The 14,598-nt window shown below is 40.9% G+C and overlaps 1 protein-coding gene across 1 annotated transcript in view; it reads left to right on the plus strand.

Annotated features, from left to right (window-relative positions):
* maml2 (mastermind like transcriptional coactivator 2) overlaps positions 1-14,598 on the plus strand; it is a 394,218-nt gene that overhangs the window by 37,397 nt on the left and 342,223 nt on the right. The gene's annotated exons all lie outside the window — the stretch shown is intronic.

Below are 14,598 nucleotides of genomic sequence, written 5' to 3' on the forward strand. Positions count from 1 at the left end.
ATGGCTCAACGAGTTGATGCACTGAGTGGCTGAATTACAGTTGTAGGTTCAATCCCCAGTCTGAGCTGACTTGGCTAGTCTCAGAGGGGGTGAAAGTGTTTCTATTCACTTACAGGATGGGGGCATTGCCAGCTAACCCAACATTTATTGTCCATCCCTAATTGCCATTGAGATGGTGGTGGTGAGCTGCCTTCTTAAACTGCTGCAGTCCATGTGGAACAGGTACACACATGTACCATGTGCTGTTAGGAAGGGAGTTTCAGGAATTTGATCCAGTGGCAGTGAGGAGACAGTGATATAGATGGTCATTGTTTGGCACTTTGTCTGGCATGAATGTTACTTGCCACTTAACAGCCCAAGCCTGAATATTGTCCAGGTCATGCATTTGGACATGAACTGTTTCAGTATTTGAGAAATCATAAATGTTGTTACACATTGGGTAGTCATCAGCGAATGCCTCCATTTCTGACCTTATAATGAAGGGAAAGTCATTGATGAAGCAACTGAAGGTGGTTCGGCCTAAGACACTACTCTAAGGAACTTGTAAAAATTCCCTGGGACTGAGGTAACTGCCTTCCAACAGCCACAGGCATCTTCCTTTGTGCTAGGTATGACTCTAACCAGTGGAGAATGTTCCCCCTCAGACTTCAGTTTTGCTCACATTCCATACTGGCCAAATGGTGCCATGATGTTCAGGGCAATCACTCTCACTTCAACTCTGGAATTCAGCTCTTCTGTCCATGTTTGGTCCAAGGTTATAATGAGATCAGGAGCTGCGTGGCTTGTTGGAACTCCAAACTGAGTGTCAGTGAGCAATTATTCCGTGTAAGTGTTTCTTGAGAGCATTGTTGATGCTACCTTCCATCACTTTGCTAATGATTGAGAGTAGACCAATGGGGCAGTAATTGGCCAGGATTTGTTCTACTTCTTGTGGACAGAACATACCTCAGCAATTTTCCACATTGTTGGATAGACGTCAGTGTTGTAGTTGTGCCGGAACAGCTCAACTAGGGGCATGGCTAGTTCTGGGGCACAGTTTTTCAGTACTATCACAATGTTTTCCACGCTCATCGCTTTTGCAGCACTCACTGCCCTCTGCCATTATTGATATCACATGGAGTAGATTGAATTGGTTGAAGACTAACATCTGTGACTCTGGAGTTCTGAAGGCGACTGAGATTGATCATCCACTCAGCACTTCTGGCTGAAAGTGGTTGCTAAGTCTTCAGTCTTGAGACTTCATGGGATTTGGGTTTGAGATGGAAGACTCCCACGGCAACTTCCTTACAATTGTGTGCCACTGTATCACCCTCTCTAGTGGCTTGTCCTGCTGGTGGGATAGAACGTACCCAGGAATGGTGTTAGTGGTGTCTGGAATATAATCACACTGGCAGAGTCATACTGTACAGGCAATGGCAGTCTGTTGCTTGATTAGTCTGTGAGACAGCCCTTCCAATTTAGGCATAAGGCCTCAGATGTTAGTAAGGAGAACTTCGTAGGTTCAACCAGGGCTGAGTTTACCATCATCGTGACTGATGCCGGGTGGTCTGTCCAGTTTCATTTCTTATCGACTCTTCTGTTGTGGTTTGTTACAACTGAGTGGCTTGTTGGGCCACTTTAGAGGGCATTTAAGAGTCAACAACATTTCTGTGACTCTGGAGTCACCTGTAGGTCAGACCAGTTAATATTTCCTGCTTTTAAAAACATTAGTGTATCAGATGGATCTTTACATCAACCGTGGTTTCATGGTCACTGTTAGACATGTTTTTAATTCCAGATTTATTAATTGTTGGTAAATTCCAGCAATTGTTGTGTTGAGATTTGAACCCATGTCCCCAGTGTATTACCCTGGGCCACTGGATTACTAGTCCAGTGGCATTAGAACTACACCACCACTTCCCGGAAATGATGCTGTTATGCACTCATACTTCTAGGTTCAGGAAGGCAAAATAACTCAGGATTTTTCATTTTTGATTAGGGTATTCATGTCAATTGATGACAGAATTGGGCTGGCTCACAATATGTGTGTAGATAAATGGCCTGTTGATACACACTGCCTAGAATCACCCATGAATAATTGTTACGTGGGTGAGAGTTCTCACTTAATTCCCGCATTACAGCAGAGTTAACATCTTAAAAGGGTGAGTTGAAAAAATTGACAGAAACAAAGAACTTGTTGCCAAATGATATGTATATAATTAAAGATCTTTTTCTGTAGATTGGAAGGGGATTAAGCTGGCACCAATTACGCCTTACTCCCTCTTCACAGATGTGCCCTGTCCACGGAGAACGATTAAAGATCATCTTTTGGGGCAAAATAAAGTCATTTTCTAAGAGCAAATTCAATCGTATCCTGAGTGTAGTTCAGTTTAAAAAAAAAAATTCTAGTTTTGTTGGCAACTTTAGTTAATCTGACTTTTTGTACGCAACAGTTACTGACTTGGCATGTTTATGAGCGAGGCAGGTGAAGTGTGTGAGGAGGAGGTGGGGTCAGTTCTAAGTCAAGAGATAAGTAAACCCTCTTGCTAAATGAAATAAACCCACAGCACTTACTGTTGAGTTATTAGCCATAATTAGTATAGAATGTCAAGGCAGGTACCCAGGTGTTCTTGGAGGATATAATGTCCTATAAAAGTCAGACATTTATACAGTTATGGAGCCATGCTTGAGAAACAGAAAAGAAAGCTGACAGCCAAAATATTAAGAAGTGTAACCTGCAGTAAAGTATTTTGTGAATGTGGAGGTTCTTTTGGTGCCTGTCAGATTACTGTTATCCTGCTATATTCAAAGTGGCAAGAAGGTAGATTAAGCAGGGGGCTGTGCTGATAGTAACTGTAGCCTGCTCTGACACAAAGTAATTACTGCTGGCCCACGAAGGCTGTCTGGCCTGAAATGCTTTGCTTAGCTGAACGGATGGAACCATTGTGGGCCGAACAATTGTTTGCAACTTGCATGAATGTGATGTTGTCATGGAAAAGCTGAAGACTTAGGGGAGGCTGTGTTTCCTTGGGAAGAATGCCAACCTTGTATGATTTACAACTTGGTGACTGCAGCGTTATTAAAGGGAAGCAAGTTATGGAGAAGGTAATTCAATACAGGGCAGAAGAGAATATACCTTTAATCATGCCCTAAGAGAATCTGTGATGTTTACTCCCTTCAGATTTTACGAGCTTGAAAAATCAATCTGTACTGTCCCTGTGCTATAGTGGGAGTTACAGGTAGTTTAGAAGCAGGTCATGTTTCAGAACATGCGAGTTGCATTGGCATTAAAAAAGAGTTGATATACACCTTTAAAGTGAGGATTTTTCATCTGTTTTACACACATCTTTTCAGACATTGTAGTCTTTTTGGCTTGATTTTTCTTATAGTTTTTAATTTTCTTCATATTTCCATCTTTTCACGTCTGGCCTGTCATTCCTCGGAATGATTTTGAAATATCGTGGCTCAAGAGGCAAGTGCCAAGTAGTGATGATGCCTTTTAACTCTGCATGAATGGGAAATATAAAGAATTCCTGAAAACAACATTACAGATTTTTAAACTAGTAATTAATTCACAATAATGTTCTCTGAAAAAAGTTTCAGCTCTTTAGTTGTGGTTTTATAAAAGATTGAGGAATGAGAAATTCTATCTTTATGGCCCCCACGCTATCAGAAAGAACCATAGAGATGAAAGAGATTTATTCTTATGTTTTATTGATTATAGTAAGGTATCTGATAAGGTGAAACATGATGAACTGATGAACATCCAAGAGTCTCTTGACCTTGGTGGCAAAAATCTGAACGTAATGAGGAATCTATTTTGTGAACAACTGCAGCCTTAAAAGTTGAGAGTGATCTTGTGAAGATTAAAAGAGAGGTCAGATAGGGGTGTTTACTCCCTAGATTTATTCAGTTTGTACAGTGGAATTATTCTCACAGAGATTGAAGATTTCTGGTTTATTATTTGAAGGTTACTAATAATCAGGTGAACATTGGTGTGGCAAAGGAAGAAACTGGAGCCAGAGTGCAAACTGCTTTGCCCTTCCACATATTACCCCACACAGATGGAAACTGGTTCTTGTGCATGCACTCAATTGTCACAGCACTTGCAACATTAACGGATTCCCTTCTTTAAAAGAAAAGAATGTTAACAAGTGCATTTTTGCAGACAAGGCTTCCAAAAAAAAGAGAAATAATTCTTACACTCCCAAGGTTTCTGTCATGAAGCATCCCTCTTCTTTGATTACCAATAACCTCTCACTGAAAGCATTCCATTTGGTAAAACAGTCAGACAATTGATGTCTTATATCTGTCCATTTAAGTTTGGAGATTTATTTTTCCTTTAACATTTGTTTCAAACTTGCCACATCAATTCTTAACATCTTCTCATTCACACATTTTGTGGAGAGCACATGATCCCAAAGGGAATGGTTGTCTATGCAACATTCAATAGGTATGGTTTCTTTGGCATCTCCTTGATACAGAATTTCCCTTAATTTCTTTGATTAAAAAGTATGCCATGTAAACTGCCTTGACAAGCTGAAGAGTTTCAGCAACCAGAGTACTTTTTAATATTCTCCTTACTTTGTTGGCTTCTCAAGCCAAGGGGCAATATTTCTCACCTTCTCCCGTATGAAATATTATAAAACCAGCTACACTTTAAAACCCATCACGAAGATTTACATGAGCAGCATCATTAAAAATAATCAATTTTATATTCCAGGGATCATTCCAAAGATGGAGATTTATGCACATATTTCTCCTTTTGTTTTTCAGTGTTCTGTTTGCCCGTAAATTGACCTGAACTGTTGGATGTTTCATTACACTATTTATTTCTAAGATATCAAAACTTGTATCTGATCTTGTATCTGTGCCCCGTCAATATGGGTGTCTAAATAGACCACTCAGCTGCTCCATCTCGGCTTTGGAAGCATATGCATGTTTTTGTGAGGACTATTGACAAGATTGATTATGATAATGTTAAGGCTTTCTAATTGTTGAAAAAAAAGTAACATCAGACCATTTTGACTTTTTTGCAATCAAAAATATTTTTAAAACTCTGACTCCCAGTCTTAAATTCTGTTCTAAGCCTGTCAACAAAATGTCATTTGAACTTGCTAGTACCCACACCATATAAAGTCATCAACATGCATTATAACATGTCCAAGAGTTTCCTGCCATGGTACCAGTGAAACATGGCAGGATCCAATTTCAACTGGAAATGGTCCAACTTTAACAAAAATGACCTAAATGAAAGTGCCATACCAATTTTGTCTACAATTGGTTGTTTGTCCCTTCAATTTATCAAAGAAAATGGGCTGAATCTAGTTGCCATGTATGCAAAGTGCTACAAGAAAACTCTCAATCCCTGTCGCATATCTTTAGGTCCGTAGCCACTACTCATTAAATTTTTAGCCAAGTAGAAGATTGCAACAGGACATGATGGTATCTTCAATATTTGACACAAATATTGCATTGAGATGTGATTTGCTCAATAACAGCTTCGTATCCCATTGACTTCTCCAGCATCCTTCAGCAGAGCATTTAATTTCTGTGATAAAGGGTGTGTGAATTGTCTATGTAATTTCCCAATAATGATTTTTCAACAGCCGGACTCTCATCCCCTGAAGCCAACAATAATGCCTGGACTTCTTGATGAGAAACATCTGGTTTACTCAATGGTATGCAGTAGTACCCTAATTGAACAACATATAAATCCACAGCTTTCCCGAATAGATGTGCTTTGCTATTTTCCATATCTAGTTTCATCTGGGCTTTTTTCAATGAAGTCTTGCTCAGCAATAAAGATATCTTCACTGGTGACCTCATTAGTGCTAATGAAGAGACTCATTCCAAATATTTTGCAAGGAGTGGCCACCCTTTTTAAAGACTTAGACTGGAATTTTACCAGCATGTGTGCCCCAATTCCGGGGGGGTGGGCAAAGCTTGGAAAACGCCGTTCTCCATTGGCCTCGGGCAGGATCAGAGAAACCTCAGGTAGACATGCCAGTAAATTCCGCCCTTAGTGTATTGTTGTCCCCAAAACTAAAGTTGATGGATCTTTCATACAGTTTAATCTGATGCTGATCTTCCATATCTAGAAATTTCAAGTGACATTGAGCCAGTCCACCCCACTTGGGGTGGATCTGCTTTTGAACACCACACAGTTTAACAAATCAATGACCTGATCATCATTGGACTCAGGCTCCTAATAACCTATACAATGCCTTCAGGCTGTTCATTCTCAGTGTCAGAATTGCCCAGATCATGCATTACTTCATAGGCTTGATTTTTGTTTTGGACAATTCATGGCATAATGATATTTGGAATCACAAAAGAAAGTCTGCTAATCATTCCCAGTGCATTTCTAGGATTCTTACATCTACAGTTGCCATCCAGTCTTGCTTTTTGTCTTACCCACAAATGGCCGAAAAGTGTAGCCCTTCTCAGGTTGCCCATCAGAAACTAAATCTTTGTACCAATGACACTACATCTGGTATCTAGGTAGTCTTGAAATTCAGCAATCATGGACTCCTCCATTCTTTGCATCACTGCAGAGCTGCCTTTCTTTGAGTTGATAGTGGTTAGAAATGATTGCATTCCCAAATATTGTTTTAGGGCAGCAGCCATTTGATCTAAAAGAAATTGAACCCCATAAGCACCAGACATCTGTCTATATGAGATTTGTGCACAGTCTTGTAACTTGAATGCAAGCACAGATTCTGGAATCTCTAGCTCAAACTTTGTCAGTCTCTGATATAACCTGTCGAAGTTCATGATACACTCTCCGTAGAATGTTGTCCATCTTAACTTTATCAGGAGTTGACCATGCCGCATTGACTTCCAATAGATTATCTTTCTTGTAAACCATATCCATAAACTGTAAAAAAAAAGTTAATCCCTCTTCAGTATTCAAGTTAACCTAGTTCAGCTGTAAAAATACTTTCCTCCTGATCTTGCTTGTTCCTGGTGGTGACGAAGTCAAAACCATACTTTGTGACTTTTTGGATAACAAGGTAACCTGAATCCACATTTCTACCTCATTTCCGCTGCTCATCCAATTCAACCTCTGGGGGGAAGAAACAGTCGATAATTAAACTTTGAGAATTTGCATCAGTCCTCAGCCATTTTGCGCAGGAGGCTGCAGAGACTGGTACGTTTGTCGGTGAAGATTGACAAAAATCTCTCCCTCGGCTTCCAACCTGCACAAATTGATGTCAATCCTCTGCTACCATGTTGTTCCAGTAAACATCTATCTGGCAAAGAGAGAATCTGGAGCTAACCTGTCTCCAATGTTATTTTGTTCACATAATTCAGTATAACATAAGTGCAGATACCCTTCCCTTCCCTTCCACATGGCTCCTCCACACTGGTGGATGCTTGCTTTTATATATGTGCCAGAAAACTTCCCCAATTAGTATCAGCTACTCTTAATCAAAGCTAGAGAATGCACTCAATTGTCACAGCATTTGCAATATTAACAGTTACGTTCTTAAAAATATACGTCAGTGACACTGGGAATTCTGGAATGCTGCATCATACTAATTTTGACATGAGGCAGAGAGTGTTGAATGATCATTGAAGCATTGCGCAGAAGAATTGAGGTTGCCAAGTTGTGGGGTGGGATTCTCTGGCCTGTTTCTTGCAGCAGGACCTGATGTGTTGTTGGCTGGTGGCGGGATCTTCTGGTCCCACCACTGTCAATGGGATTTCCCATTGACTTCACCGCACACCGCTGGGAAACGTGCGGCAGGGGTGTACCATCAGCAGTACCTGAAGATCCTGCAGGTGTGAACAGCTAGAAAGTTCTGGCCATAGTCACGCTATCAGTGAAGAGGTACGAATAAAATCTGAGACTAAAGAAAATGCTGCTGAACAGGATCAGGAAGAGATGATTGGAATTTCTCAGACACGTATTAAGAAATCATGATTTAGAAAGTCGGATGCTCATGGGAAAGCTTATGGTACAAGAGGTCAAGGTAGGCAATGCTGACTTGGGGTATGGACCTGGAGTGAGAGAGAGGAGATAGAGATTAGACTGAGAATATCAAAGCAGCCAAAGAGACAAAGTCGAGCACTTTTTTATCCTGAGTGAAGATTTCTTCCCAGATTGATTCTTCATTCAGAACTTTCTATCATTATTGCCAGAATTATTTACTGTACATATAACGCTGAATCAAATTGGCTGCATGTTGGCAAAATAAGAGATAGAAATGATTTTTTCACCATGTATTTATATATCTTTTAAATGAATTTTTAATATACTTTCCACGTGGTTTTAACTGCTGTATAATTTGAAAATATGTGTTTGTGGTGCACTCTGAATAATGTAAACATGTATTTTTTAATCTGGCAGGGAATGTCACAGCAGTCCTCAAATGGTTAAAAGTGGAACCCTCTGACTTTAATGATTAGACTGAGAGTATCCTCCCACAAGTTTTAAGAAAGGCAGCTTCTTTCCCTGTTGTGAAATTTCCCCGAATGTGCCAATGCTATTGACTTGTGCCAAGTCAGGTTTGGTTTCATATGAAAACTGTGGGAATGCACAATCGTGAACATTAGCAATTAGGGCAGTAACAACCAGTTATTTTGGTAATCAAATATCCTTCATTTTTTTTAAAAAAAATAAACACTACTGGGTTCTTCAGACAGGTTAAACTGCGCTGAAAAGAGGAGAGCCAGATAGTTAATCCCAGTCCTAGGGCTTGTATTGAGGGAGAGACCTTCGTTAATTAATTTAGCTCTATTGATCCAAAATTTTAGTGAATGTTTGGTTTGTTGCTTTGCCAACATCAGGTTTCCATAGACAGAGCAGGTGGTGGTTTCTTCAATTTCTTTCTAATATAAAAAGTACTTGTATGTTTTTCTTTGGAAATTAGTGTTGGACTGTTACTTGATTAATTTGAAATGATCTGTCATGATCACTAACTTATAAGTCATCCCAAGACATGAAGCTTTCTGACTCAGTTCTGGAATTCCACCCCCATACACCTCTCTTGTTCACCTTCCTCCTTCAAGATGCTTCTTAATATCAACATCTTTGACCAAACCTTTGGTCAGCTGACTTAATTGCACGTTCTGTGACTTGATAACTTTATTTTGTAATGTTCCTGTGAAGTACCTTGGGATGTTTCACTGTGTTAAAGGTGCTATATAAATGTAAGTTGTTGTTGTCTCATGACATTGGAATGTGGCATCTGGAGGGAAGTGGAAACTGCATTGTGCATTGAGGCTGGTGTGGGACCAGCCAGAGGCAGAATTTCAGGGGATTGGAGGTTCTTTTGGGCGGCACAGTGGTTAATACTGCTGCCTTACAGCTCCAGGGATCTGGGTTTGATTCCCAACTTGGGTCACTGTCTTATGTGGAGTTTGCACATTCTCCCTATGTCTGCATAGATTTCCTCCAGGTGCTCTGGTATCCTCCCACAGTCCAAAGATGTGCAGACTAGGTTGATTGGCTAGTGTCCTGGGACTTGTAGGTTGGGGGGATTAGTGGGGTAAATGTGTGGGGTGTGGGGATAGGCATGGAGTGGGATTGTTGTCGGTGCAGACTTGATGGGCTGAATGGTAGTCTTATGCACTGTAGTGATTCTGTGTTTCATGTCCTTACTACTACTTACACAAAACGTTGCCTGTGACTGTCTTAGGGACTTGGACAGGTGCCAACGTCATGCAGGAACATGAAAATTGAAAGGAAGACTATTTTATTTAAAGATTGAAAAATAATTAGTCCTGGAGCAGCTTCAGGGTAGGCTGTGATAAGGCAATGAGCAGCTGAGGTTAAGGACTGGTCTCTCAGCTTGTCCTGGAGCTGGAAAAAATATCTGAAGGTCACTGTGGACACATGCCATGTTCTTCATAGCTTTCCTCCCTCATAACTGTTTGCACAGTGACTTTCATTGTTATTGATGACAGAAAAGTCATTGCACAAAATTTGTGACAACAGGAAGTAAGGCCTGTGAACAGCAAGGTAGTTCAATTGCAGATTTTTAAAGTATTCAATTCATTTTAGAAAATGAAATGACTTTGAGACAGGTAGAAAACAGAATTGCAGGGGGCAAGCACATCATTGAATCTTTGTCCTTGGGGTTTATATTGTTTTCCAAACCACTTGATAAGATTACTCATGAATAATCATTATTTTCTGAAAAGTAGAGTTAAAAAAGGTTTCAAAGAAGAATTTTATTGGAGTCAATGCTGTTTCTCTCTCCATAACTGCTCAGTTTTTCCACCACTTGCTGTTTTCATTCAGATTGCCAGCATCTGCAGTATTTTGCTTTTATTTTATGCAATAAGGACATTTTGATTCTTTGAATATAACAGTAAGGTAAAAACATCTGTATGTTTGTAATGGTCACTGATGCAAAATAGTTGTCAGGGTCAGTATTGGCTGTGAGCTTTCTGCAGTGGAATAGCCTGTCAACATTCAACATCCAAGGTAAACCTGAAGAATGGCTACGTGGGAAAGTCACCCAATGGTTAATGGTCATATATCAAAAAGTAGCAATGTCCTCTAGACTATTGTTGTCCAGTTGGATTTTGATGTTTGCAAAACTTGCAGCAATCAGGTCAGCATATTCGCCACATAATAAAATATTAATAAAACAAGTGTGAAATCTTTTGAAAATAGCTTTGAGGCTTTAAACAATCAGCAGTCAAGATTAATAGATTCACTGCCAGAGCAGAAGAAAAGCTTTAGAAGTACTTTGCTATCCAGCTGTTTTGCAAGGAAAGCCTACTGAAAGGGTGGTGACAATCTGTTAACTTAAGTGTACTGTTGCTGACATTGTGCTTCAATTTATTTTTTAAAAAATTTCTTCAAGAAGAAACTTCCTCTATTTTATCTGAATTGGTATATTCAGAAACTCAAGCAATGAAAAAGATTGGCAAATGTCTACTTAATGACCTTTGCACTCAGACTCTTGCCTTGTTTATGCTCTGTCATATGTCATTTTCAAACATAGCATCCAGACATTTAATACACCTTTGGCTCATGGCCGACCTCTTGTAATCTTACCTGTTACACCAATATTCCCCAGATCTTTTAATCACCTGTTTCAACTGATCTATCATAGAACATAGAACACTACAGCACAAACAGGCCCTTCGGCCCACGAGTTGTGCCGATCACATCAACACCTACCAACCTACAGACCTATCTATAACCCTCAATCTCATTAAACCCCATATACTCATCCAGAAGTCTTTTAAAAGACCCCAGCGAGTTCGCCTCCACCACCACTGACGGCAGCGATTCCATTCACTCACCACCCTCTGAGTGAAAAACTTACCCCTAACATCACTTCTGAACCTCCCTCCCCGCACCTTAAATCTGTGTCCTCTCGTAGCAACCATTTCAACCTGGGGAAATAGCCTCTGAGAGTCCACCCTATCTATTCCTCTCAACATTTTGTAAACTTCTATCAGGTCGCCTCTCAACCTTCGTCTCTCCAGGGAAAAGAGTCCCAGCTCCCTCAACCTAACTTCATAAGGCATGCCTCCCCGTCCAGGCAACATCCTTGTAAATCTCCTCTGTACCCTCTCAATAGCTTCTACATCTTTCCTATAGTGAGGCGACCAGAACTGCGCACAATACTCTAAATGAGGCCTGACAAGGGTCTTATAAAGTTGCAGCATTACCTCCCGACTCCTAAACTCAATCCCTCGATGAATGAAGGCCAGTACACCATACGCCTTCTTGACCACCTCCTCCACCTGCGAGGCCGATTTAAGAGTCCTGTGGACCCGGACCCCAAGATCCTTCTGCTCTTCAACACTACTCAGACTTCTGCCCTTGATAGTGTACTCGTTCATCCCGTTGGTTCTGCCAAAATGGACGACTACACATTTATCTGCGTTGAAGTCCATCTGCCACTTCTCCGCCCAGTCCTGCATCCTATCTATGTCCTGCTGCAACTTTTGCCATCCTTCCAGACCATCCACAACACAACCAACCTTCGTGTCATCAGCGAACTTACTTACCCATCCCTCCACTTCCTCATCCAGGTCATTTATGAAAATGACAAACAACAAGGGTCCTTGAGGCACTCCGCTGGTGACTGACCTCCATTCAGAAAAAGCCCCATCCACAACCACTCTCTGCCTTCTGCAGGCAAGCCAGTTCTGGATCCACAAGGCCAAAGGCCCTTGGATCCCATGGCCTCTCACCTTCTCAAGAAGTCTTGCATGGGGGACCTTATCAAACGCCTTGCTGAAGTCCATGTACACTACGTCCATGGCACTTCCTTCGTCAATGTGTTCAGTCACATTATCGAAGAACTCAACTAGGCTTGTAAGGCACGACCTGCCCTTGACAAATCCATGCTGACTATTCCTGATCAATATAAAGGCAACATACATTTGGATATTGCTGCACCGAACAGCTTGCATAAGGTACTCAGAAGGTGCACATTTCAACCCTTGTTGATAGCTAAGCCGCACTTTTTGTCACTCGTACCTCTCAAGTATTTTCATAAACCGCCACTATTACCGAAACAAACAAAATAACATTCCCTATGTCATTAGATTCCCCAAGAAAATTCCTGCACATCTGAATGTTGCATCATTTAGTGACACAAAGAGAGAACATGAACAGAGAAAGTAACTAGCAGTGAATTATTTTTTCTTGTTTCATTAAAGAGATGTGTAGGTTAGGGGGATTAGATGGATAATATATGGGGTTACATGGATAAGGTCTGGATGGGATGCTCCATCGAAAAAATGGCACAGGCTTGATGGGCTAAATGGCCTGTTTCTGCACTGTAGGGATCCTAAGAAGCCATTCAGCTTCCGGGTCATTAGAAACCTGACAACTGAACCATAATCTGGTGAACATATTCGTGGTCTGACCAACTTGTGACTCCTGTCCAGCAGCAATGTTACTGACTCTCCCTTGCTCATTTAGGCTGTGCATCACTCAACTATGAATGATGAACAGCCATTCCCATTGAAAATTTAACATAACCCAGTATTATGTGGCTGTAAAACTTGGCTACATTTGGCGAGTGGTGAGCAGATTGGACAGGACTGCTTTAGATTGGTAGAAGATTGGCGAAAGTGTCAAAAATCCTAGCTAGATAGGTAGAGTCAAAGTAAATTGAAAGCAACATGAGTACTACTCTACATTTTATTTTTGTGAATTCATTCACCAATAATAAATCAGTTGACTGATATTAAGCTGCTACCTACTTCTGAAATTTTATGACATTTTGCTACGTTATACAAGGTACCAATAGTATTCAATTTTACAGAGAGCACAAGGAAGCAGTGTTAGCATGATTTGAAGTCTCAGCCTGTTTGTGTTAATTCCACAGATGTATATAATATGAAACAAATTTAAAATTTGTATTTGACTAATCCTTTTGCCTAGATTTGATACCATGATAATGATAACTATTACGGAATTATTATTAAAGAAGTCAGCCTGGTATCAGTTTATACAATATTTTGAGGTGCTTCTAATGGGAGCAGTTTTAAGTTGACATACTGTGTTTGCATTGGGGAGCAGAGGTTTGTCTCTGCTTTTGATATTAATACTTGTACCTTTTAATTGTCTGCCCAATCATGTTTCACGCAAACAAGCAAGACAATGTGAAAACTGCTTGTGGTCAGGAAAAGAATCTGTGCCATTGAAGACACAGCGCCATGTCATTTATTTTACAGCACCTGTGCCTAAATTGGCACTGCTGCAGATGGTAGATCCACGATATATCTACAGTAGCAGACTTTGTGTATATCCTGCTAAAGTACTGAAGCTAGTCTGCATTTTTATGTGTTAATTATGTCTTTTTGGAATCTGTAAACAAAGGATATATTCAAATTGTTTTCCTGCCTCGACAACACCCAATTGCTGTGGTAAGCAAGCTGCATTGCTGAGTCGAGAGGTCTGTTTGTAATGCCTGTGTCCTCATACCCGTCCATCTTGGAGTATTCCCAGGCAGGCAATCAAATGGTGACAGATCTGCATAATTGTATAGCAATGAACAGGTCCCTTTTGTAAGCATGCTCACACGCTAGGTGGAATTTAATGCCGCCCTCTGTGGCAGGGTGTTTAATCAAGTCATAGGGAGGCGGGTGGGGTACCCGATTCCTTCCCTCCTCCATCCTGATTTAAGTGGGTCACAGTCCCCAACCTGTTGCTGCTGGTATTAACTCAGTAGCAGACAGAATGCTTACTGTGCGGGGAGTACGACAAGCAAATTCATGTTGTGGTTATTTGGTGCTGCTGAGAACCAACCCTTACTGCCACCTTTATCTCACAAGCCCCTGCCCCCATCTCACTGGCTTTCAAGCTGGCGAGCAGGACCCTCATTGCTGCCATTACCTACTGCCCATCCCATCACTGACGCGCGCACCCCCCCCCCTCCCCCCCCATTCTGCTCCATTCCTGGTGAAGCTTAGGGGAACTCTGCAGAAACAATTTCTCTGGCGCATGTCTGGTAGCATTTTAATTTCCTTCCAATGATTTCTGAATTCAGTGGTTGTTTCATCCAAATGGCACCCGGCAGCGCACATTTTCTGAAGTGTTATGAGCAGACTGTTGAAATGCATTTTCTTGCAATGTGCTGAATAGCTCTTTAAATGGACTAATATCAGCTTTATGGCCACACAATCAGAGAG

The sequence above is a fragment of the Carcharhinus amblyrhynchos genome, chromosome 10 (genome assembly GCF_965287045.1).
Source record: "Carcharhinus amblyrhynchos chromosome 10, sCarAmb.v2.hapA, whole genome shotgun sequence".
Taxonomy (NCBI): Eukaryota; Metazoa; Chordata; class Chondrichthyes; order Carcharhiniformes; family Carcharhinidae; genus Carcharhinus; species Carcharhinus amblyrhynchos.